The sequence below is a fragment of the Lathamus discolor genome, chromosome 1 (genome assembly GCF_037157495.1).
Source record: "Lathamus discolor isolate bLatDis1 chromosome 1, bLatDis1.hap1, whole genome shotgun sequence".
NCBI classification, from domain to species: Eukaryota; Metazoa; Chordata; class Aves; order Psittaciformes; family Psittacidae; genus Lathamus; species Lathamus discolor.
This window is the reverse complement of record NC_088884.1, coordinates 114420684-114446073: the sequence shown is the minus strand read 5'-3', so window position 1 is coordinate 114446073 and position 25390 is coordinate 114420684.

The window sequence follows — 25390 nt, the reverse complement described above, 5'->3', positions numbered from 1 at the left end:
CATACTTTTTTCACTGTAGAAGCTTGTTTACTCTTGCGTATTTTGTTCTCTGAGGTCCAGCAGATATTGCCATTATTTTGATTATTGTCATATGTGTCATCAAAACTTAGTGTCATAATGGGTTTGTTGAAATGAATCCAGTGAAATCAGTAGTTTTGCCTACATGAGGATTAAGTTAGGAGTTGCCCCAAATAATAAGCTGAGATAATTTAAATAGTTACAGCTAGAGAAGATCTCTTGCATAGAAGCTAAAAACAGAATAAAAATCAAATAAATAAAGTCAATGCCAGGTTCCTTATTTTACCAGCAATTCTCACGTGACAGAAAACTCACATTAGTGGGTAATAACTGCGTATTTTATAAGCTCTTTGAATCTACAGGTAGATGGGTCCATATATTCATAGCTCTCTTTTCTCACATGAGAATGATTTCTGGTAAAAATACTGGAAAAAAACATACAGTAAACCAGTTTAAGCTATGCATAAGTCACGTAAATGCTTGCATTGGAGCAGAACAAAATACACTTGTAATAATATGAGAGCCCTACTAGTCAGGGAGACTGCTGGGGCTGGCCCTGGCCTTTAATGAGTTCTTGTCACTGGATCTTCTTCCCATGAGAAAGACTTTCTCTTAAAAAAACTGCAAGTAGTGTAAAATGTTTGTTTTTTGCCCTACTGCCCACCGTTGAAGGCTATGGTTTTGTCTTTCGAAATAAGACATGACTTCCCACAAAGGCATGTCTTTCCCTGAAGAGCAAATCTTCATAAGTTGAAAATAAACACTGACCTTTGACACAAAGTTGTCCTCTGTTGGTGATTACCAGTGGAAAACTGACCCAAAAAATCCTCTATCATCTTTCCGAGTAGAGAAATACTCAAGTTCCTTGCACAGTTTGGTTTTGTGATTGCTTTAGATCACATGTTAATTGCTGGCAGTCTTTGAAATGAACTCTCTGACATCTAGATTTTAAGTTCACTAGAGGGAATTCGTTTAAAAACTCCAACACGCAAACAGGCAAACAATTCTCCCAAGCTATTATTTATTACAAGCATGCAACCAAACTTAAAAATGCAATTGGTAATTACGGTAATAAGCAAAGTGTGGTGCTTAACCTCAGTGGGACTCTGCTGGAAAGCAGACAAGTTTGGAATGCTTTCTAAACTCCTCAGTGATTTTTCATCAGTCCTTTTATACAGCTCTCATAAAGGATACAGTGGCAAGATAGTATAAAGCTCAGAAAACCTCAGATAACGTACTTTCAGCACACTACATCTCTGGGTTTTTTTTATTGCACACTAGCTCTGTCTATGAAATCTTAGAGCTGTTTATATAGCACTTTGAAAAGATATCATCTGTATTTGTAATATCTCCCTTTTAGCCATTAGATCATAAGAAGCGCATATTTGAATTGTAGATTTAGATGATTTGGTTATTTATTTTTTATTTTAGTAACGGTACATTGGTAACACCTTAGGAATTTGGGGTATGCATTTAGGTACCTCTGGAAACAGATTATGTGTTAGAATCTCTGACCTTTTTCACTGTAATGCTAAGACTGAGCGTGGGCCTAGAAAAAATTAGAAATAATTGGTGTTGTCATTATGGATACATAGTGACAGTTGTTATTGCAGTTTCCCTCCTGCAGCAGTTGACTCTAATGCTTATCTGTCACTGTGTTATTGGAAGATGGAAAATATGTCTTTTTCTACATTTATCTAAAGAAAGCACAAACCAGATGAATTAAAATGCTCGGGGAGTTTGAATGATGTCTAATAATAGGTGAGAGAAATGTAACCAAGAGTGAAGATAGCTGGTGGATATGTGTGTGCCCAACAATCCCTGGGTACAAAATAGTACTAAGTGATGTAAAGGAAACCTAAGTACGAGTGGTAGGAAACTTCTGTTTTGGCAGGTTTGACACGAAAATGAATCTACCACTGTCAGGAGGGTATTGTGACTGACAGACGTGTATCTCTGCATCAGGAGGGAGTGAGAGGTTGCCGTGGTGGGCATGTTCAGAAGATGGATGGATCAGGCTGGTTGCAAACTTCACAGCACCCCTTTGCTTGATAGACATTCATTAGTGATTTGTGCTAATGGTTAGCTCTTACTCATTATCAATCATTATCACTAAGTATTCAAACAGATGGTCCTTAACGATCATATCCCACACTAGCTGTGCATGCATAGCCTTGCAGAGCCATATCAAGCGTCATTAGTGCTGGTGGCTCTGATAGGCACTGGTCTCAAAGTTGCTGAGGGACCAGGCTCCAGCCCTCTTTGGGAAGGGGAGCTGAAGCCAAGGGATGATCTTTTTCTTCCTTATTTTTAGCTGCTCATCATTGTTGTTTTATGCTCTTCAAAAGGAAAAAGAGGCAGTTCACATTCTGGTTCCACCATGCATTTTTACTGCCAGTACATCTTATTTTTGCCTTGCAGATTTTGCTGCTTACACATTTACCTGTACCCTTCCATGTGGTTATGCTACAGGCTTCTCTTTAACCCTTTGCACTATGTATATGCATGTCCAAATGTATAAAAAGCTTAGCTGCGATACAAACTGCTGGTTATGTTTTTAGTAATGTTACAGTGTTACAAGGTGCTTATACAGTAGTAGCTCTGACACTGTTTTAGAGTCCATAATGTCTGGTTTCAAAGCAAGTAAGTATGTTGCTTAGTGGACTTTATGATTAGAACAGGACTTTGCTTTACCTACAAGGGAATATGTAGTTCAATATTATAACCCCAAAATGAAACAATAGAGCCTATAGATTTATTTTATTAATAGTTTTGCTATCAGCTCTTTTATTATATTGAATAAGACATATCATATGAAGACTGTGTTACTGCCTGCTGTTACTGCCTGCACTAACAAGTGAAATGAAACCTTTTTTATTTTTTCTTTTAATGCAATCTGAAAATCAGTGTTGGCCTAGGTAAAGAAAAAAATGAAATATGAATGAAATACAGTATTCCTGTGTTATAATTCTTTGTTTGTTTGTTTGGGTTTATTTGTTTTGTTTTATTTTAAATTTGGAAGTTCAGTCTCATTTTTGAAATAGCAATAACTGGGGTTTTTTGAGGGGTTAATGACATTGCTAATTTATTTCAAAATTTGGGGTTGTGAGAAACTAGCAGGTAACTGTGAATTATGGATCTTCGATATCACTGTAGAATCAGGTGAAATAAGCTACGACAGTGTTTTATATGGCACCAGAACCCTGGCAAGGTGGAATCATAGGCTCATAACTCAGAGTTTTCTTGGGGTTTTAATCTGATGTTATATATAGATCCAAATTCCGTACCCTGTGCAGTACAGTCTCCCACTCTCTCACTGCTCTTGCTGCAACCCTATCTCTGCTCCCTTTGCATCAGTTCCATGCTTGTTTCCATTTCAGCTTTTAGCATGGCTGTACAGAGCTTTGCTCCATTCACTGATCTGTCATATGCAGAAGGTGCAAGTGGTGAGGTGCAGGGTAAGTTCTGTTCAAGTGCCATCTGTACCTAGCTATACATGCATCCATATACTTTCTAGAGGCCATAATAGCCTTTGCAGATATTACAGCAGAAAGACTTTGGGGTTCAGTTCGAAGCCCTGTGAGCTGTGTGCTGCAGCAGCTCTGAACATTTCTGCTACTACACTCATCCAGATCCTCAGCCACAGCCCAGCTAAAGGCCTGGCTCTCTTCTCCCCACACTCTCCTTGTCTCTCCACTAGACTGGTCTTCCTCTTTTGGTAAGACAGCATACCTTTTTCTCCCCAGCCCTATCTATGCATTTCTGTAATTAAATTCCTCTTCTCAGTACTCCTTTTGGTTATTTACTTACCAGCTATTTCCTCTCTTTATACCAGGAGGTTTTATTATTAGTATTATTGATTATTATTACTATTTATTATTATTATTACTATTACTTTTTGAGCAGGCACACAGTGTAGCAGCTTCAACTTAAATAACCAAGGTTGGAGAACCATCTAAGGAACTAGAAGCAAATATATCAGTTCCAATTGCATTGAGAAATAGAAAAGTATGGCTCTGTTCCTGTGAGAAATGTAGAAGCAGGGAGAGATGGTTGAGATAAATATTTTCAATGTATGGGACAAGAAAAATTGTAAAAATAAGAATATGGCAAAAAAAAATTACTGTGGCAGTGAGGAGATGGACTGACAGGAATAAAAAATGGATGCTATACAGGAGAAGAAAGAATCAGGCTTTTGAATGAGTCTGCATGTACTGAACCTGGATAAAGCACTCTCCTCAGAAAGAAATTATTGGAAAGATTGTATGGCAGTACTTGACACCTGGGCAAGGAAATTCAGGAACTTAAGCACCTTTTAGAGGACCCGGAAGAGAGGCCAAAAAGTTAACAAAAGGTTATTTATTCTGGCTTTTCATAAGCTTATCAGTTTACACAACTCCTGGTCAATGTGGACTGGCTGCAGCCTTGGTTTAGAGGAGGTTGAGAGCACTGAGCTTCTGTCAACTCTCCAGCAGAAGCTGGGGACAAAACTGGAATTAAAACAGCACTGGAAAAGTTTGTTACAGTGATAATACATGATACAGTGCCCTTAGCAGCAGCAAGGAATAGGACTTGATGATACAAAAGGTCCCTCCTAGTTGCAGTTTCCAAAGTTCACTTCTAGAGCCTTAACAATACTTTTAAGAAAGTGTACTTACCAGGGAAGGGTACTGAGTAGGCTTTTTAATATCGTTTAGTTAGCTGTCTTCAAAAAACAGTTGGCTGTGTTTGAATAGATGGAACTGAGAACATTTTATCCTGTTGCTATGTAACGCTGCCTTTGTGGATCCAGGAAAGGTTATAATGTTCCTGAGGAAACATCAACATTTTCATTGTTTTGAAGAAACACAATACTTCTGCAAAACTGAATTCCTACTCGGGCTTTCAGAACGTTTTCAGAAATGGATAAGGTTTGAAGTGTAAAATACTTCTGTCTTGTTCTTTTTTGAGAAATTCTTTTTGAAATTCCAGAGAAGAGGAAATAATCTGTATAGATTGAGGAGAATGCATCCTAATAGAAATAAAGAGTAACCTGATATTCCAGGATGAAAACCAGCCTTTGACATACTGCTTATGAAGCCCAGTGATTTATACCCAAAACAGAAAAACTCTAAGAAAATAGCAAACTGTTAAGCAGTTAACACAAAGGCATTCATTTTACTGAAAACTGTTTTGCCTCTCCTATTGACTCACTGTTTAAAAAAGAATCAATATGTTATTTATAAACAAAGGATGATCTTCTGATACCACTTGCAGCTTGTTATCATGAGCATTAAAAATGTTCCTAAGATTCCACAGTTAACTCGGGTCTTTACTGAATGTAAGTCAGAAGTACCTTCCTAAAAATCACTGCTATTACGCTAGTGTGAAAGAAGGATAAGATGAACTTGGTTTATAATGGAAGCCAGTCCAAGATGCCCTAACTTCCCTAAGTCTTCTACTTCCACTAAACACTCAGCCAGTGCCGCTGGTGGGCTAACCCATGTATGTGGAAATTGCACCGTAATAGCATATTTCATCTTTTGAAAATCACACCTAGACTCCTACTGGCTTAAAAAAAAACATTTCACAGCCAGGCAAGCATGGAAGTTGCAAGACCAGCTGCCCCTGAATGTGACGGCTGCAGCTATCATGGGCGTGGGAGCTCTCTTGCTCAGATTTAGGCAGATTCCAAAGAAGTTATGCATGTTCAGAGCTGGCTTGTCCATGTCATGGTTGGTCTGGCCTCTATTTCATAGTTGAATGCGATGCTGTTAGCTAGGACATGTATGTATCTTTTGCTTGGTGTCACCTGTAAACGGGCAATCCGTGGTACTCCTTCATAAAGGTATTACGCTGCTTGCAGCATGCTTATAGGTAGAATCATTATAAAAAAATCAGAAATGATGGATACATTTCTGGAGTTGTCAGAATTAACAAAAAAGTCTAATCATTACTCATTTACCAGAGGAATGTGGAACAGGGTACTATGAGAAGGAATATGCTATGTAAATTATTCTTTTCCCTTCCTGCTATTGTACAATGCTCACTTTATGCAGAGGGTTTTAAATGCTCCTGAATTACCCAAGGTGCTTCCTGTAATTACATGGGGTCTGCTTTGTCAGGGCAGGGTGTTTTGACAGTACGTTTCTGCCTAGCTGCCTGCCTCCTCTGTGTCTGCCACTACACAGATTGGATATTCTCTTTGCTCAATGTTTGCACCATGCACAATGGAGTTTTAATTCAGAACAGGGAATCGTTTCCCTTGTCACAATATATATCACGTTGGTTAATGAATAATACCTCTCTCCAAAGAATATCAGAGAACAAGCCATTTTAATATTGCCTGTTAAAAGAGTGAAAGAAGGAGGAAAGAGTTCTCTCCTTACTTTATTTCAGTAAAAAGGATAAAGCCTTCTTTTAAAAATTAATTCATAGGCTTACATTATTATGAAAGTTTACCTGCAAATGTTATCTTAAAACGATTACAAGTGAGCAGGTATTTGGCTGCACTATTTATTCCTGTGCTGTGATGAGATTTTTCAGGGAAATAATATTTCTAGTCTCTCAGGATGAGGAGGACACTGACAATTTTTAATTTCAGCGATGGTGGCCTTTGTTTCTTTGGGAATTGTTTGGGAGTTTCTTGAAGGTGGAATTTATTACTTTGTGTGATAGGCTTATCTGTTGTATAAACTAGACTGTCCTAAGGCTTTGTAAACATACAGTTTCCCAAGACAATGCAAATATATAGATTGCTTAAGAAAAAAAATAAAGGTGTACTGACAAAATACGTATCCATGGAATTGAAAGCAGAGCAAAAAAACCCTCCCAGAAATCAATTATGTAGTGATTCTAACTACAGCATGACTTTGATACCTGAGTATCAGGATGTCTCTACACTAGTAAGAATTCGGTTTAGGTCAATGTGATGTCCTCAACTGTGTTAACCACTGGAGAAGAGATGAGGTGCCACCTTAGATATTATTTCACATTTAGATTCTCTGTTGAAAAAGTTACTTTGTGTGGAGAAAGTGATATAAATCTGGCATAGCTGTGTAAAGGCAGACTAACTCTGAGGGGAATCTTCATGTTGGAAAATCAAGTCAGGTCTCCCCCCTTCTGTCTTCATATATTGATGTATAACCAATGCTGCTGCCTTCACCTTGTTGGTGGCTTATTAATTTAAAGTAGTCACTGAATTCTCTGGTATACCTCTGAAGAGGTGTGGTCATGAACAATGGGGAAAGGTTTTCCTGTAAGTGAATGATTTCTGAAGAGTCATGGTACAGGTAAGTCAGGTAACGTGCAGCTACCATGCTCTGAAACAACCCAGCCCAATGTGTTTTATACTCTTTGTTTTCTGCTGATGATGGCAATTTAACCTGTTTCAGATTAAGCATTCAGTTTCTCATGACTGAAAACCAAAAAGCCGTAAAGAAGCTCGTGTGAGATTCTGTCCCACCCCTTATCACTTTCTTTTAAATGAACGACCACTTATATTTCAGCAGAGGACTTTTGAAGAATAGAGACCTTTTCTAAGGTAAAGGGGCATTTTTAAGACATGGAAAGTAAATGAGCTGCCTGCTGGTAGAGGCAGTATGACTGCTCTGTGTTGTCACCCATGTTTTTTTAAAAGCCAAATGAGTAAAAAGCCAGCATTGTTTAAAGCAGCTTCTGAGAGAACAACTTTACGGTGTGTTTGTTAGAGAGAAAGAACATCCAGATTGAACAGAATGAGCATCTTCATCTGATGTGAACAGATAGAAGAAAGATGATTGGTAAAAAGTGGAGAATTTCTCCCACAGAAAATGGCTTCTTGATCTCTGAAAACAACAGGCGTCTTGTGAAGTGCAGTCAAGGCTTACAAACACATTGTCGTGGTACGCTGAGTTTGAAATCCCAGCTGACATTTCAAATGGTATTTAGAGTTATGACAAATCTGATTTATTTGGGTCTCTCTCCAAAGCTGCCATAAAAGAGGTGCTGATTTGGTGACTTATTAGTCACAGCACCTTCAGACAGCTTCTTTTTCTAGTTCTGGAAATTGCCAGCAGATCTATATGTTCTTTTCAGTAACATAGTTTAATTATTTATTTATTTATTTTTTAAAGATGCTGTTCTTTTGGGTGGAATTTGTTTTCTGGTGAAGCCTGCACCAGAATGTACGTTTCCTTAGAAAAATATCCTGTCGAGCAACAGTTTAGGTAATTGAGGGTTATGCCTTGCAAAATGCTGATTTGAGTGATTAAGAAAGAATTTACTTCAGCTCTGCAATGAAAAACGCCCCTTGTGAGTTTATAATTTAAGTAAAATGGAACTGAAATGTATCATTAAGTATTATTTCCCTAACAAAATTTATAAAATTTATTTTCCAGAGCAAACTAAAATCATTAATTACAACAAATATCCTCTCATTTATGAGACCCTTTTTAACAGTTGCATTTAAGGCAGCATTTTAATGTAAAATTTGATTACAGCTGTGATCTTAGGATCTGACCCAAAGTTTGATTCAGTAACAATGCCTGAGTAAAGATGTCAATTAAAGCATTTTTCCCCAGATGCTTTCACTTATTTCAGTTAAATGAAGCTCACTTCTTTTGTCCTGTTTTACCATAGAGTTTCTTATTCTTTACTGAAGAATCTTTGAAGTTTGAATGTCCTAATTTTTCATGTAAACAACAGTAGCTACTGGCCATGATCCTAAACTCTTTCATGAAAATTTAAGACACTGAAGTAGTGAATTAAGTTCCTATGTCTTAATGTTCGTATGCTTTATTAAGTTCTGATAATGTGTAAATCCTTATTCCAGTATTTGCCTTTAATATGTCATTTTTTTCAGCTTCCTGATGTGTTTGTACATAATGGAACTATACGTTCTCCAGTGTAAACTTAAAATAGCAAGCTCGATTCAGCTCGTGTTTTCTTTTTCATTTATTCACTGAAGTGGTCTTGCACAATGTTAGATGTCCCAGCTGTGCACTGGGTGAAGCTTCAGGTGTGGTTTCTACGGAGGATCATACTTGAGAAAGGTAGACCACTTCCTTTTCCTCCTTACTTGTGTGGCTCTTGACTGCATATGACAACTGTAATTCTCTCATTCTTCTGCAGGTTCTTTCTTGTAATAAAATCCAAAGGTACAGAAGAATACTTTTGTCCCTTAATGTACTACTCCTGCTTCCATTAATCCATTTCTTAAGGTCATTCTGTTTTTTCTATTTGTTTCACTTAGGATGAGTTTGCAATGTTAGGCAGGGTTTGTTTTGTTTTGTTTGTTCTCATCATCAAGGCATTAAATTACCACAGTCTTTTTTCTTAGGCTGAGTCCATTATCGAAGCACCAAATGAAATCAGGCTGAAGACTGGTCTTTGAGAGACCCAACTCTTGTCACCCTTTTCTTATCCTGGCACTACACATTATCATAGCCTCCCATTTTTCCCCCTTGCTGGAAATTCACCTTAGCATTAGAAGGAAAAAAAAAGGAATTTCTCTATCTTGGCCGGAATCCTAGGGAATCACAGAATCACAGAATCCCAAGGGTTGGAAGGGACCTAAAAAGATCATCTAGTCCAACCCCCCTGCAAGAGCAGGGTAACCTACAGTACATCACACAGGAACTTGTCCAGGCGGGCCTTGAATATCTCCAGTGTAGGAGACTCCACAACCCCCCTGGGCAACCTGTTCCAGTGCTCTGTCACTCTTACAGTAAAGAAGTTCTTCCTGATGTTAACGTGGAACTTCCTATGCTCCAGTTTACACCCATTGCCCCTTGTCCTATCACTGGATATCACTGAAAAAAGCCTAGCTCCATCATCCTGACACCTACCCTTTACATATTTGTAAACATTGATGAGGTCACCCCGCAGTCTCCTCTTCTCCAAGCTAAAGAGACCCAGCTCCCTCAGCCTCTCCTCATAAGGGAGATGTTCCACTCCCTTAATCATCTTTGTGGCTCTGCGCTGGACTCCTTCAAGCAATTCCCTGTCCTTCTTGAATTGAGGGGCCCAGAACTGGACGCAATATTCCAGATGCGGCCTCACCAAGGCTGAGTAGAGGGGGAGGAGAACCTCTCTTGACCTACTAACCACTCCCTTTCTAATGCACCCTAAGATGCCATTTGCCTTCTTGGCCACAAGAGCACATTGCTGGCTCATGGTCATCCTCCTATCCACCAGGACCCCCAGGTCCCTTTCCCCTTCACTACTTTCCAGCAGGTCAACCCCCAACCTGTACTGGTACATGGGGTTGTTCTTCCCCAGATGCAAGACTCTACACTTGCCCTTGTTAAATTTCATCAAGTTTCTCCCCGCCCAACTCTCCAGCCTGTCCAGGTCTCGCTGAATGGCAGCACAGTCCTCTGGTGTGTCAGCCACTCCTCCCAGTTTTGTGTCATCAGCAAACTTGCTGAGGGTGCACTCAGTTCCCTCATCCAGGTCATTGATGAAAATATTAAACAGCACCGGTCCCAGCACCGACCCCTGAGGAACTCCACTAGTCACAGACCTCCAGCTAGATTCTGCGCCATTGACCACAACTCTCTGCCTTCTTCCTTTCAACCAGTTCTCGATCCACCTCACTACTTGATCGTCAAGCCCACACTTCACACAGCTGTCTTTGCCATGAAACAATCCTAATACAATGAAATAGTCCTAATATAGGAAATGTTAGTCCTAATATAATGAAATTAATTTAATTTGTTAATGTTAGCATGTGCCAGTGCTCCTAGTTTAGATTTGAGGCTGATGCGCAAGGACTTTAGAAATGGGTCACCATTTTACAAAGTCCTCTAGAAATGCTTCTTTCTTTCTAAGATTACTGCGCATAGCTGTTCTTTGTCCTTTGCTTCTGTAGTACAACTAACAGTTAACAAAAGCCATTGCCTGGATAAACTGAGAGTGACAATGCCAGTGAAGCCCAGATTTTTTGCCTTCTCCACTGATGTCACACGCGTTGTCTCTGTAATGCATTGTGTGTGTCTTTTCACTGCTGTACGTTAAGTAGACTACTGACAGCAGCAGACTGCCAACTGTTCAACAGAAGGGGACCAGAGACAGTTTGGTTGGTTAGTCGGTCTGTCTGTCTAGCCTATCTATCCTAATCTATTCTGATCCCCTTCATCCCTGCTGAGGCAAGGAAGCAAAGGCTAATGTAGATAAGCAGGAACTTCTGGTTTTTTGAAAGGTTTCCAGGCATGTGCCTCTTAATGGATGTGCATAGAATATGCCCGCTGTATTTTCCAAATGCTACTAACACTGTTCTCTTCCATCAAAAATTGCAAATAGCAAAACCTCTATAGATTTTCAGATGAGAGGAAGAAATTTAGATATTAAAAAAAATCTGGAGAATTCCTCCATTTGCCGTCATAAATGTTAACTCTATCAATAATTTTGCATGTTGGGTTGACAAATAAGCTATTACTTTGTCTCTCAAAAATGCAGGCAACAGAGATTAGTGATTGCTGCAAATTGATATGTTTAGCATGTCCTTCACAGCGCTTGACCTGACCTAGGTCTGATCCTCATTTATATGGCATAACAAAAATCTACTTAACAGATGCTCAGAGGATGCATTTTCATAGATTCTGAATCTCTCTGGTGTTAATTTGCTTGCGTTGCTGAAAGCAGAGGGGAATATGTCTGAAATGAGCCATGTGCAACCAAAAAGAAAAAAAAAGGAGAATGAAAGAATGTATTCATTTTGAATTAATGAAACAATGAGCTGGTAGGCCTGTTAATTGTAATACTCAATGGAAAATCACCACTTCTGCACTCACTGAGTAGCTCACTAGCACGGCATATTGAGCTTCGTGAGACTGCAAAGGAATTTGAGAAGTCAAGGAAGCAAGAGAGGATTAAATAAGTCACAAAGTCTTTGTTATTTCCGCTAACATAGAAAGTGTGCAACTCCCGCAGTGGCCTGATCTGAAAGGCTTGTGAGTTGGTCAGGGAAATGCATGTGTTAAATCTTGCAAACAGATCTGTTCACTTTTGCAGTGTGAAAGGCACATCATGATAGCATTGCTGTCGTGAGCTGACAAAGCCTTTAGAGTCAGTTGTTGATGTCAGCCGTGCTGGGCTTGTGCTAAAGCTAAGAAAGCCACAGCTGAATGTATTTTTCAGTTTTGCAGCCCTGCTTGCTGAACACAGGGTGGAAAACCCAAACAAGGGGATCCCTCCAGACTTTCTTCAGCACAGCTGTGGCCTCCCACAGATTGATTACGTAGTTTTTCCTTCCCCACCTCTTGATGTTGCTGATACTGCTGTGAGCATTCAGATTCTTGCTGCATTACTTGAAAGATGGAATAGCTACAGCAAGGCCAGATCATCCGTTGGTGTAAATTGCTACTGCTTATTAGCAGGGCTAAACCATGTTGCGTCAGCTGACTATCTGCTCCATAAAATATCTTAGGAGTTTCTTTTTCTCTCTTTTAGAAATTACTAGAATGCTGATGTAGGAGGAGAAGTATCCAGTAGGATGATGCAGTATTTTGCTTTTGGTAAGTGTTAGGAAAACAAAATTAAAGTGAAACACCACCACACGAGTGGCATGGTTTAATAGGTGGCAGATTCTAAAAATAAAATTGGTTGGTTTTGGTTTTGTTTTTTTCTGAAAAATATTCAGAACAGAGATATTGAGGGGGAGGGAAAGATGACTGATATAAAGAGCAGCAGATGGACTGCGTATACTGCCTGGGACTTTAATAGCTATCAAGTGAAATCAATCTGACTTTTGTTGGGTTCATGGCAGTTCACCACTGAATAGAGGGGAGAGAGAGTTGCAAAGATTATGGCCACCATATGTCTTAATCCAGAGAAGAGGCATTTCCTTGTGTCCAGCTTCCAGGACCAGCTGACTAGTGAGCTCCCTGATTTGGTAGCTGGTTTCACCAGACTGCAACATGCAGGCAGTCCAATAGACAGCTGTCCCACAAGGCTCAGAGCCTTGTTTTTATGAGTCTGTAAGGTGAAGTTGCCTTGCAGATAAATACACAAGCATAAATACACAGGATAGGACTTCCAGACTTTTGGATGCTTTTAGCAAGAACCTTGAAAACCTGAGAATCCAGTCAGATGCACATAACTGTCCTTGGTTCACCAGTAGCCGTTTTTCTCCTTAGTAGCTGGTGCAAGCTCTGTGTTTTGACTTCCAGCCTGGGAACAGAGCTGATAACACCGATTGTTTTTAATTGTTGTTAAGTAATGTTTTTTTCTGGCTGAGGACTTTGTGAATCTCATGCTCTGCCGGGGACGAGGGGAGGCTGGGAGGAAGCAGAGACAGGACACCTGACCCAAACTAGCCAAAGAGGTATTCCATACCATAGCACGTCATTCCCGGGATGTAACTGGGAGTTACCCAGAAGGGCTGGTGGGACGGCAGGGTTGGAGGAGGTATCAGTCGGTGCTCGGTCAGATGGGGTGGGGCGAGTTTTGTGTCGGCAGGTGTTGAGGTGTTGTATTCTTTCCTCTTGTTATTTCCTTTATCATCATTATTATTGGTGGCAGCAGTAGTGATTTGTGTTATACCTTAGTTACTGAGCTGTTCTTATCTCAACCCATGGGAGTTGCATTCTTTTCGATTCTTCTCTTCGTCCCTCCTGGAGTAGGGGGAGGGAAAGATGGGGTTGGGGGGGGGGGGGGGGGGGAGTGAGTGGACGGGCTGTGTAGCTGGGTTTAAACCACTACAATAACCTTTAAAACCTGTCACCACATCAGGGAGACAGGAAATCTGTTTGAATTTGTGTTCAGTGCATCCACCTTTCTGATACAAAGCTGGAGCTACAGTCTCCTTTGAAGTGGGGCACTCAGGGTCTTGTGTTAACAGCTGTGGAAATTGCAGCATGCATAGGATGACCTCTCTCATCCTCACCCAGCAGTGACAGGGTGCTCAAGAGAAGAATCTGTCAGTCTTACCATAATAAGAGTTACGTATAGGAGTTAGATAAAATATCTAGACCAAGACTGAACATATGTCTCACCAAAGAATGGCATCACCCTCGTGTAAGTATTGTTGAATGCAGGAAGAGAGGTACTGGGGATGAGAAGTATGCAGAAGGATTCTTATAATGGTGAATTGTTTCTTCAGCATGCCAAGTTCATAATAATTCCTACTCTCTTTTCTGTGGCTTAAACCCAGCTGGTCATTATCTGGTCATTTATACTTATGTAGAGCGAGTGTGTGTTGAGGTAGGTATTTTCACCTTTGTATGGTAGTTCTACCTTCTCTTTTTATTCTATTAATACTCAGCTAATACTATTTTTTTTCATACATTGTTCTATTGAATTTCCTTGCTGCTGTGATAGACAACAGACTCTTTCAAGCGTTTGTCATTTGTCTATAATTTTTAAGCATTCTTCAGCATTTCTAGAATCCCTTCAGCATCCTTTTTGCTGATGAGTTTAATGCAGGGCCAAACCCTTCACTGGATTGGTGCAGCACTCAGATATAGTTTCTACTTTTTGTCTTTCTACTAAATGCCAGTGTATCCTGATGTCTGTGGAGACACTGAAGTACAGTTTAGTGGAGTGCTGTAACATGAGAGTATTTTTTCCCCTACCCACGCACATGTAGGTGTGAGGAATCACTTCACTCAAGCCAATGAATGTATTCCTGATTTATGTTGTGATAAAGAAGCACAGATTCCTTTTTATTAGAATAACAACTATAGTACTGGAAGGAAGCTGTAAAATCGTCGTGAAGGGAACCACGAAATGGTAGACTTTAAGGGATTGTTCCCCCTATGGTAGATAATGTATGAGCAGCAGTCTAGTGGTACATGTGGAAGCTAACTAAACAGAAGGGAGGATTTAAGGCAATACTGCCATATGTGAAATGCTTGAATCGTTTCAACATTTAGCACCAGGGGAAAAAAAGTATTCCTGAAATGTCGATTTAGCACCAGACAAGACATACTTGGCTCTAGTGCTAGTCATTCAACTGTTCTTTGTAATCCTGAAACTGTTATCTGAAGGGCTTATAATATATTGAGATCATCGCTTTGGCACTCTAAAAACAAACTGAAAAAGAAGAAAGCAGTAATACCAGATGAAATTGTCCAAGAAAATTGGCTCTCACAGACCAAGGAGGATTTGTTATCCAGAGGCTCAGATCCCAGTCATGCATCTGACTGCTTTGAGTTGCTCTAGTGACACCAGGCAAGTAGAAAACTGGCTCAAATGGCCAGTTTAGAACAAGCGCTGGCAACCCAGCTGCCTCAATGCCATCTTCATTCAAGCACAAAAGGTAGACTGGTGGCAAACCTTTTTATTCTGCTTTCTGTAGAAAAGCTGTGCTCAAGTCAGAGGTTGCTAGCAGTGTAGTCCTGCATGCCTGAAATGAAATGCAAGTTCCATGGATTGCTAAATAAGGTTTAACAGACTCTATGAGAGCTCTGATTTCTAGCTTATGCTGAAAATAGTAATACTTACTGTTTATTTGTCTCTGACAAGTGAATCCTTAAACACTGAGTATACCAAAACGAGCCCTACCTTCCTGTGTTCGGACTGGGTGTTGCAACATTGAGTACTTACATTAAGGTGAATTAGATCCAGACTAAATTTCAGGTATATTCAGGAAGGATATAAGAATTAAGCATTGTAATTACCACAGTTCTGTTAATGGGTAAAAGAAGTAATCCAACATACCTTCATCTGTTGTATTGACATTAAGGATCCTATATAGCTAGTTTACCTGTAGCATCCATGGTGGTTTTTAACATGTAACTCGTCAAACAGAAGCTAACTTTTTCTTCTACTTTCAGTCAGAGAAAGCTGTAACAGCAATGGGACTGACCCTAAAATGTCTGTGTGTGGCAGTATCCTACTTTGGAGTCCCAGGCAAGAGTGGACTCTTGGGAACAGCTATACTGTTAAACATACTGGAAACTCGAAGCACAGGTCGTGTCCTATTTTTACCCCAACATTAGACATCGCAACATAGCAAAAGAACAAGCAAAACAGAGCATTTCTTTCACTATGTGCACAACTTCTAGTATATATATACACAGCTTGTATTTTGTTTGACAGCATCATTGAGGACACCATCTCAACCTTCAAGCCACTACCTGGCCATTCCAATTTCTCGTGTGTTTTCTTTTTTTCCATGTCTCCATCATACAACACAGTGAAGTTTAATCGCCTACCTCTCAGTGCAGTAGGCAGTTCAGAAGTTACAATAAATCTCAGAAATGTCAAACATGGGGGAACCAAAAGGGAAACTCATGGGAGAAAGTTGTTTCTGTTAATTCCATTCAGACACAATGTGGACCATCCTCTTGCCCATCAGTCACTGCACTGTAAAAGGTGCTCATTCTCTTGTAGCAATAATGACTTACAGTCCTTTAAAATAACATCTTTTGAAGAAATAACAGGACTTGCCACATCCTGATAACTCAAGGAAATGCAACTTCCTACTTTTACAGATTTCTGCTGTAAATTTCAGATTCTTTGCAGGCAGACTGAATGCCTGAAAACGAAATGTCCGATTTGCAGCTCCTACTGCTTAGCAATATATACATGTTTGCTCAAGATGACTGCTTTCTTTGTGGATCTCCATAGAAGTATTAAAGAGGTTTTCATAGTTCTCAATGTTGTTCTTCTAAACAAAAACCTACACACTCATGTATCCTGCTGTATGTACAGAAGAGAGGTTGCAGATTAAATCATGACAGATGCTTAGAGAGGATTACAAAGTTTTAGCTAGGGTCCTTTTCCTTACCTATTTTTACAATCTATTTTCCTTATCACAGTATGTCTAGCTTTTGAGGCAACTTGGAGAGTTTTCATTTTAAACTTAAGATTTAAAAATGAATTATTGTGAAATACATGAGTGAAAGAATGACTAGCTTGTGATTTTCAGTTTATGTTTCAGATCTAGAAGCAGGTTCTGTGTGTTGCTGGAAGATGAGAATCACTGCTATTTCTTGGCAGATACCATTAATTTCTAGCCTGGCTGTCTTGTGAAATAATGGCATTCAAATTGTCACTGTTCCAATGCTGATTATTGCCCATCTTTGGCCACAGGCCAGTGTGATTTTATACAGAAAATCCTCATTTATGATGAAGAGAGGAAACATTTTGGCAATTTTTATTTTTAAAATTGTAGTCATTGGCAGCCCTGTAAAGTTTGGAATATTATGGGTATTATGAGTAATCCCAGGATTGATGGATTACTGAGCAGCATGAAAGTGAGATAGTTGAAGCTGTGTGGTAACTGCAGTGCATTGAACACATCTCTCTGTGCATGCGTTCTGAATAGTGCTTTAGTGGCAACTGGCTTGGAAGGCATTTAATAGTATCCTTCAATATATAGGGACTTCGTTATGAAGAACATCATTCCCTGAAGCACTGGTGTACGTGCAGGTCCTCAGCAAACATTTTTAGATCCCTTGAACTGTAAGGAAAAAAAATGGCTACAGGCAGCCTGCTTCTTCTGGTGGGCTTTTAGGATAGCCTCATGCTTTCCTGTGTGGCCTTTCCAAGGCTCGGGTTCTGAAGTCAGGTACAGTCTGTACAGATCAGAGGCACAGCTCCTGTTTCTGTGCACTGCTTGTAAATTGGAAGTACACCTTTATGTGAGGGTAGAGAGGAATTTTTGAAGCATATATAGTTTAATTCTATTTTTTTTTTCAGTGTTGAAAATCCATTGATTGCTGAGTGTCAGCAGAGAAAGAAAGTCTTGTGAAAAAAAAAAAAAAGGACGGAAAAAATTGATTCTGTAAAAAGCTGAATAGAAGCTTTTCTCATTGAGGGGCAGGTGTCACGTAGCTAAAACGTAAATTTCATAGTGTAAGTTATGACTTATTTTCTCCTCTTTATATCCCATATTAAAAGAAAATTAAATTAACACAAATGTCTATAATGATTAGAGTCAGGAGATGCAGTGCTAGAGAAGTAAGTAGTCTTAGCTTTCTGTCCAGTGCTATATCACATTGTAGTGTGTATATGGCGTGCACTATACAATATGCCAAAGATCATTATGTCATCAGCTGCATAAATTGCATATCTAAGGAGGATGGAGGAAAAGCAGTTGTGTCACTGGGTCGTGCTAATCTGATAATGATTCACAGTATTATCAGTGTTCTTTCCGGAGGACCCAACAACCTTACTATCTAGTTTTGTAACTTTATGAGTTATTCTAGAAATGAAACACATCTGGCTGTGGGATGAGGTTTGCAAAGACCTGAAGTTTAGAACAAGAAACAAAAGAAAAGGTATAATTCCATGGGGAATTTTGGGAAATAGAATGCAATTACTGTAATCAAATGGCTGAGCACAAAAAGCCTTGTGCTTTCATGTGTTTTATTTTAACCTAAGGCAGAAAAAGAGGAGTTTGGGGGCAGAAGATGCACCTTTAAAAAAGGCACTGTGTCTGTCTGTACAGCATACTTAACTGTTCCAAATGCAGCAATTTTGCACAGATATAATTTTGTAGAAGGTGAGGTGCAAAAACGTTGCAAAGACAAGCAGACAGTATTTTATTCACTGTATATCAGCTATAACTCGTCAAATAGTATTGAAGGAATGTTTAGGATTCCTTTATAAAGCTGTCAAAGGGAAGGAAAACACCAAATGAATCATTACTTAATATTGTTATAAAATTGTGATGACTGGAAAACTATAAAAACAAAAAAGGCTGAGAAACTGGAAAACTAGGAATATCTGATGCAGATGATGAAGTTTGGTGGCAATATATTGCAGGATTAGATTAGGGTTCTTTTGCTGCAGGTGAGATGACCAGTCAAACCAATGGCATACAGTTTGCTTGCTTAGATGTTCACAAGTGGAGAATAGATTGGCTTGTGGTGTTGTGATAGGAGCATTTAGAGGTTGTTGCTGACAGACAGAAACTTAATCTGCCCCAAAGCAACAGAATTAGCAGCTCTAGTGGAAGTAGCATTGAATAACTTACAGGATTTGCTTGTACAACCAACCTGGAGAATGCAAAGATAGCTGAAAGCAGTCAAGCTCAGGAAAGGTACTTTTGAATAGAGAAACTTCTTTTGTGTTTGAAAACCTAAAGTAGTCCAGTGTTATAAGTGCTGTAGCCTGAAAAAGCAAGGGTAGCTGTCAAATTCCATCACAAATTCAGGAGGTGAGTCCCCAAAACACCAAAAAAAGGGAAAAGAGATCAGCTGTTTTATAGATCACATATATAAAAGGTATATTTCCTATTATTCTGCACAAACTTCTGTGCTCTAGGCCTGGCTCTTAAGTGTGCTTCTCCCTAGCACTAGCTAAAATGGTCCTGGATCCGCCCTAATCATGGAACATCTGCAAGAAAGGCTGCAGCTACACTAAGTCAAAGGCAGCTGACCAGGCTTGTTAGAAGCTGCGAGAACTTCCTCTTGTGTACACTGTTGTGGGTCCGTTTACCTTATCCTCACCTGGCAGTAAGAGGCACTCTCAGATTTCTCAGAGAGTTCCCAGAAATTCTCCAGTGATCCTGGACCTTGTGCCCAGAAGGTCTAGAAATTCCCAATGCAGAACCTAGAGGATGATGTGCAAACTGCTGTGCCTGTTGGCTACATCCTTTTGCTGCATTCTAATGTTGTTTGTGTTCTCACAAAATGAAACAAAACATGTCTCTGATCTGAGTGCATAAACAAAGAGTTACTGGAATTATAAATTAAATTCTTAGATTATACCCCAGTGAAAGACCAACCTTCTAGAAAAGCCTAGGACATACCCGCTGTCTTTAAAAAGAAGTGACTTCGGAGGGGCAGGAGTTAGCTTGTTTCCAGGTTGAGGTCCAGCCAAATTCCTGAGAGCAGGAGCAGTTTTCTGTACTCCCTGAATAAAGATCAGGAGTTGAGGGTATTATGTCACCTATACAGTTTCCTGAATAAGCTATTCTTTTACCGCCTCTAGTTAAATCAGACAAAAATATCAATGGCACCTATAATTAATCTCACCCTCAAGTGCACCGTCAAAATTAGTTAAGTGCAGCAAGTTGTAAGCCCTGTCAGCACCTGAGGCTGGAGGAAGATAGGAAGACATTTACCTCTCTAAAACTCTGTAAGGGCTACTTGAAATGTAATGGTTCACCATATGAAATATTGTCACCACCTGGAAATTCCTAGAGAGCAACAGAAAATCTGTTGAAGGTTATCTTTCAACACTGTGCTAGAGAGAATTGACAACATTCCCAGAAGAGGCAGAGGTAATGTTGAACATCTGTCCACTCTGGAAAAGGTAGTTCCAAGACTGGATATGATAGGACTTTAAAAAAAAAAGATAATTCCTATTTATGGAACTGTGTATTTGATTGTCACAGTAGACAGGGAAAACGTAACTTGCAGGAAGGGTCGCAGCAATTGAAGAGACCTCACCTCCTTCTTACCGTATTGAACAATGAGTATAATAGAGTATATTAAACCATGATTACGCAAAATGATAGGCCTTTTTATCAGTCTTTGAAGAATGACACTGCACAGTTTTGAAGAAAGAGATTAAGCAGAGTTTCGCACGAGTCTTTAACAGTAGTTTAAGGTATTAAAATCTGTGATTACTTCAACTGAGACAAAGAAATTAATTTTCTCACAGAAAGTGGCACTGTATGACATGGGGAAGTTTTAGCATACTCCCTGAGAAATTCTGACAAGGAGTCAGATGGATGAGTCTTCTGACTAAAAAATTCTGCAATGGGATTGCTCCCAGCTGACAGCACAAAGCAAAATGTATGCCATCAAGTTTTGGATGAGAGCTTCTGACTTGTATAATAGGTATGAAATTAAGTTGTATTATTGGGTGTTGTTTTAAATGCATACAGTTCTGAAATATGCAAAGTTTAGTATCAGTGTTTCAATGCAGCTGCATTTGGTTTATTGTCGGTTCAAAAACAATTAAAATCAAAAAAAGAATACTGTGGTGTTTCCAGGAGAAAGGGACTCTAATGGAATGCTTTGACCTCGTAGCAGTAATGCCTTTTCAGGTAGAGATGTATTCAATATCTGTACTGTTGATTCTGGCTTCTATCAGTTAAAACATTTTCATTACATGGAACCAGATTCTTTTGCATACTTATCACCTTGAAAAATACCTTAGTCTTGCTCACTTATTCAGGATTGTTTATCATCAGATTTGAGGTCAAGCTGAATTTTCCCCCCCTCAAGTGGAGTTGGCAAAGATTTCTGATACTGTCATTGTTATTTTTTGACTGTAACTTGAGGATCAGTCTTCTAGAATAATTTTGGATTTTTATATAACAAGTTCCCTGCTATTTCAGGGAACTCGAAACGTGACCTTGTGTACTATTTTTGTAAGTTTCCTACGGAGCGGCAAGAACCGATTTCTATAGAGTGGGTTAAAAACCAGTTGTTCTTCAGACCCAACTGAATAAAACACTTATTTCCCAGACCTTTGTCATTGTGGAGTGCTGGATTTGGTGACTGAGGTGTTCACTTCCAGCATTCACTTCTTCTATGCAAGACACTAGATTAATTTTGATAGGAAAATTTGTGGGGCAAGAAACTATTCAATATCAACAGAAGTGGCATTATCATGCCTCAGTATTTTCAGATGTGCTGGGTAAATGGATACCTGGATATTAAAGTGCCATTCTTTTGCAGTAGGACAAGGAGTAATGGTTTTAAGTTAAAAGGGGAGATTCTGGACCTATGTGACAAAAAAATTCTTTACAGTGAGAATGAAATACTGGAACAGGTTGCTCAGAGAGGTAGTGGATGCACCATTCCTGGAGACATTCAAGTCCACACTGAATGTGGTTCTGGGCAACCCGATCTAGTTGAAGATGTCCCTGCTCATTGCAGAGGGTTGGACTAAGATGACCTTTGATGGTCCCTTCCAACACCTCTTCTATGATCTTATGCTTCTATGTGTTGTGTATTTCTCATGCAGTGTTGAAATGTCAGCTTTCTACAGTAGGAAGGTTTTTCATTTTGTTTTGTTTTGCTAGTCTAAAAAAACACAGATAAGCAGAAAATGTGCTGGGTTTGTTGGGTTTTTTTGGGGGTTGGTTTTTGTTTGTTTGTTTGCTTGTTTGGCATGAAATACCTCTTGACTAATCAGAAGTCCTTGGGGACAATTCCTATAGATTTTTCCAGTCTCTAGGACTGTCTTGGTTGACTAGTGCAGAGGATTTTATTGCCGTCTTATTTGTTCAGACTATTACTTAATGATGAAGGTAGCCTAAAATTAATCAGAATATTATTAGTTGATCAGAAAGCATTTTTCCTGTGCTGACAAAGTGGTACCTGTCCAATTATACTCTTAGTTGAATGAGAATGGCCCTTAGTAACTGTATATTTTAAGTAAAGTGTACTTACATGTTATTTCTCCTTTGTTTTGGACTACTTACCCCTATTGCTGCACCTTTTACTCTCTGCTTAGCGTGAATAGCGAAACTTCCCAGTTAAATGTAGCTTAGTCTCAGCTGGCTATTGAGAAGTCATGAGTGGCCTGTGAATGAGGAATGCAACTGCATTTAAAGAAAAAAATCAATTTTAAGGCTTTGATGTGGAGACCATTAAAATCAATGGAAAGTACTTCCCTGAAAATGAATGGGGTTTGCACAAGTATCTGTAATGATTTTCCTATCTAGGGTACTTCCATTCCAGAAACTTAGTCAAGCACTTTTAAAAAAAAATGCTGATGAGCATGTAGTTAGGGTATTCCTTCTTGCAACCTCTTGATAAAATTAGTCCCCAGTTTTCTAAACGCATGCACTACAAGTAATGTGTTATCTGATGGTACCATGATTTATGCCCATTCCCTTTTGTACATCAAGATACATCTAACCACTTTCATGTTAACAGGACAGGAGAAGGAGACTGCTGTAAATCCTTGAATTTGGCCAGGAGCCACATAACATGTCCATATGCATTTCTGACATAAGGATCTGCAAGAAATCTTCATCCCCACGTTGTAAATTTCGGGACAAGATCAGAGAGTTCTGTGAAGTTCATGCTGTGATCTGGCTTATTTCCCTGGCAAAAAAAATCAGTCGTGAGCCATGGTAGCATTAGTGGCCTTGCTAAAATTGTTTACTCCCTCACTGTGCATGTCCACAATGAACACAGAATGTGAGCGAAGCCAGGAAGCTCAAGGTAATGCATCTCCAATCAGCATTTACTTCAGTCGATTTTCCGGTGGACTATCAGCCAGTTTGCCATGGAACGATGCCACCAAGCATGGCTGCTGCTTGGCTGCATTTCCTCCTGGCTAGAAATATCCTCTGAATTTATGAGAAGCCCTGGACCTTGCTGTGTCCATCCAAAAGAGAATCCACAGGCTCAGAGGGGAGAAGATTATGATGATGTGAAGGTTTCACTCTTCATCTGTGCTTGCTGGACACATTTGGCAAGGATTATCACCAACTGACCTCCCTCATGCTGAGCAGCTGGAGGAATAATAATCGCCCGTTTTTGTAAAGGAAAGATAAGTCAGTCTGTTCTTAGCTGTACTACTTGATGTTTTTATCTTTGCTTTCCTGAAGAAAAGATAGTACCCAGTAGGTTCTGGAAAAGCCATGAGCAAGCAAGTACATCTTTACTTAGCTTAAAAATAGAAACTCTTACAGCGGTGGTGGTCTCCACATTTTGAAATATTACTGGGGTATGTCACCTTCTGTGGTAATCTAGATAATCTAGTGATCTAGATAAATGCTGTCGTAACTTCAGTTTTCATAGCAATAGAGTACATTCTCTTTACTGTTTTATTTCTGTGTTTGATCAGCAGTGAGAAACAAACCATTGTAGGCTGTTACGTATTTAGTTTCTCACTCTTTCATCTTTCTTTTGTAAAGACGGTCAGTCTTTACAAATGTAAACTACAAGTTCTTGAAAAATATAGACATAAAATGACAAATGCTAGCAAATACTAACAGGGATTAATGCTGGCAATAACACAAACCGTTCTTAGCAGGAGAATGCTGCAATATATTTTCCTTAACAAAAGCAAGTGTCCAATCTGAATTCTATATCCTCAGTAAGATGAATTGGTGAGAGACAGAATTCATTAACAAGATTCTACTAAATTAATACTATCTAAATTAATTTTTACTATAAAATGGTGTTGAACATAGTTCAAAGTTCTCTATAAACTCACTCGCCTCTCTTCTCCCCTTTCTGAAACTGGGAACATTGCTGAGTTTGAGGGTAGTTACCAGCTTATTTGTTTGCAAGTTTTAGGATCTAAATTATTCTTTTCCTAAGTAATATGATTAATACAGCCTTTGCATACCCTTATACTTCTTGATCTTTGCACTTTTAAGGAGAAAATTGTTACTTTTACTTTCCTTTCTCTCCAAAGTTCTCAGGAAGTATAGAACTCCAAATCTAGAAGTTCAAAATCCAAGACAAAACTGAAATGCAAACATATAGGGATAGTAGGATTTTTTCTTTTTCTTGTGCCTCCCAGATTCTGTGGTTGAAGTTTAGTTACTCATGTGGAAATCAAAGACCAGTTTTAGCCACATGATGCTGATTTCAAACTTTAGAGGTGACATTAGAAATGTTGTGATTACGATTCTGAATGGGCTAGGGTACTTTGACATATCACGGTCATTTATTTATTTTTAATAGAAAGAAAATAGTTAGAAAGAAATATTGATGTATTATTAATAGGCTATCTGTTCAGCTATTACCATGAGAAAAGTACAGATAGATAGCTGGATGATGAAATAGCAGGATAATAATCAAGAAATCATTGCGACAATAATGTGTTTCTTTTCTATCCCTCTCGTCCCCTAGCCCCAAGCTGTTACTACAAAAACATAGTATCAAGCTACCGCATCTTCTTCAGTAAACTATGTGTTTCAGGCCCTCCTGACAAAAAAAAAATCCTTTTCTAATGATAATATTCAACATTAATTTTCTGAATTTGTCTCTTCCAACATATGTGCTGCACGAAACAGAGTTTATTGTTTCTGTTGATGTGGCTTCCCAGAAATAAAACTTCTTTGTGTTGATGCCTGTTTCCAAATACTGTACTTTGAGGTAATAGAGGGTAATAGCAGAAATTTTGTATAAACCATAATAAATTGGACAGCTCATTTTAGAGAGAGCTGTTGCTTCTTTGAGAATGTGTATTTCTCAAATCTCCTGTGTGCATCAACATCTGTTTCCTAAAGAGTAATATACCTGTCGAGCCTCAAGCTGTTTTCCAATGACTCAGGCAATCGGATGAAGAATCCAACAGCTTGATAAAGATAGCACTGCTGTCTACTTTAACCAGAGGAGCAATTTAAGCTTTCAGATTGTAGCTAAGCATGAATTTCTGCATTGACGCCATAAAGTAACACCACAGTCTTTTGTTGGGTTGGAACATATGAGGCTTGAGAACAGCTTCTGGACTGTAAAGTCACTGGTCCGTGGTCTGACAATGTCATTATATGCAGCAGAAAACATTTGTCTTGAAAGTAAACCATCTTTATTTT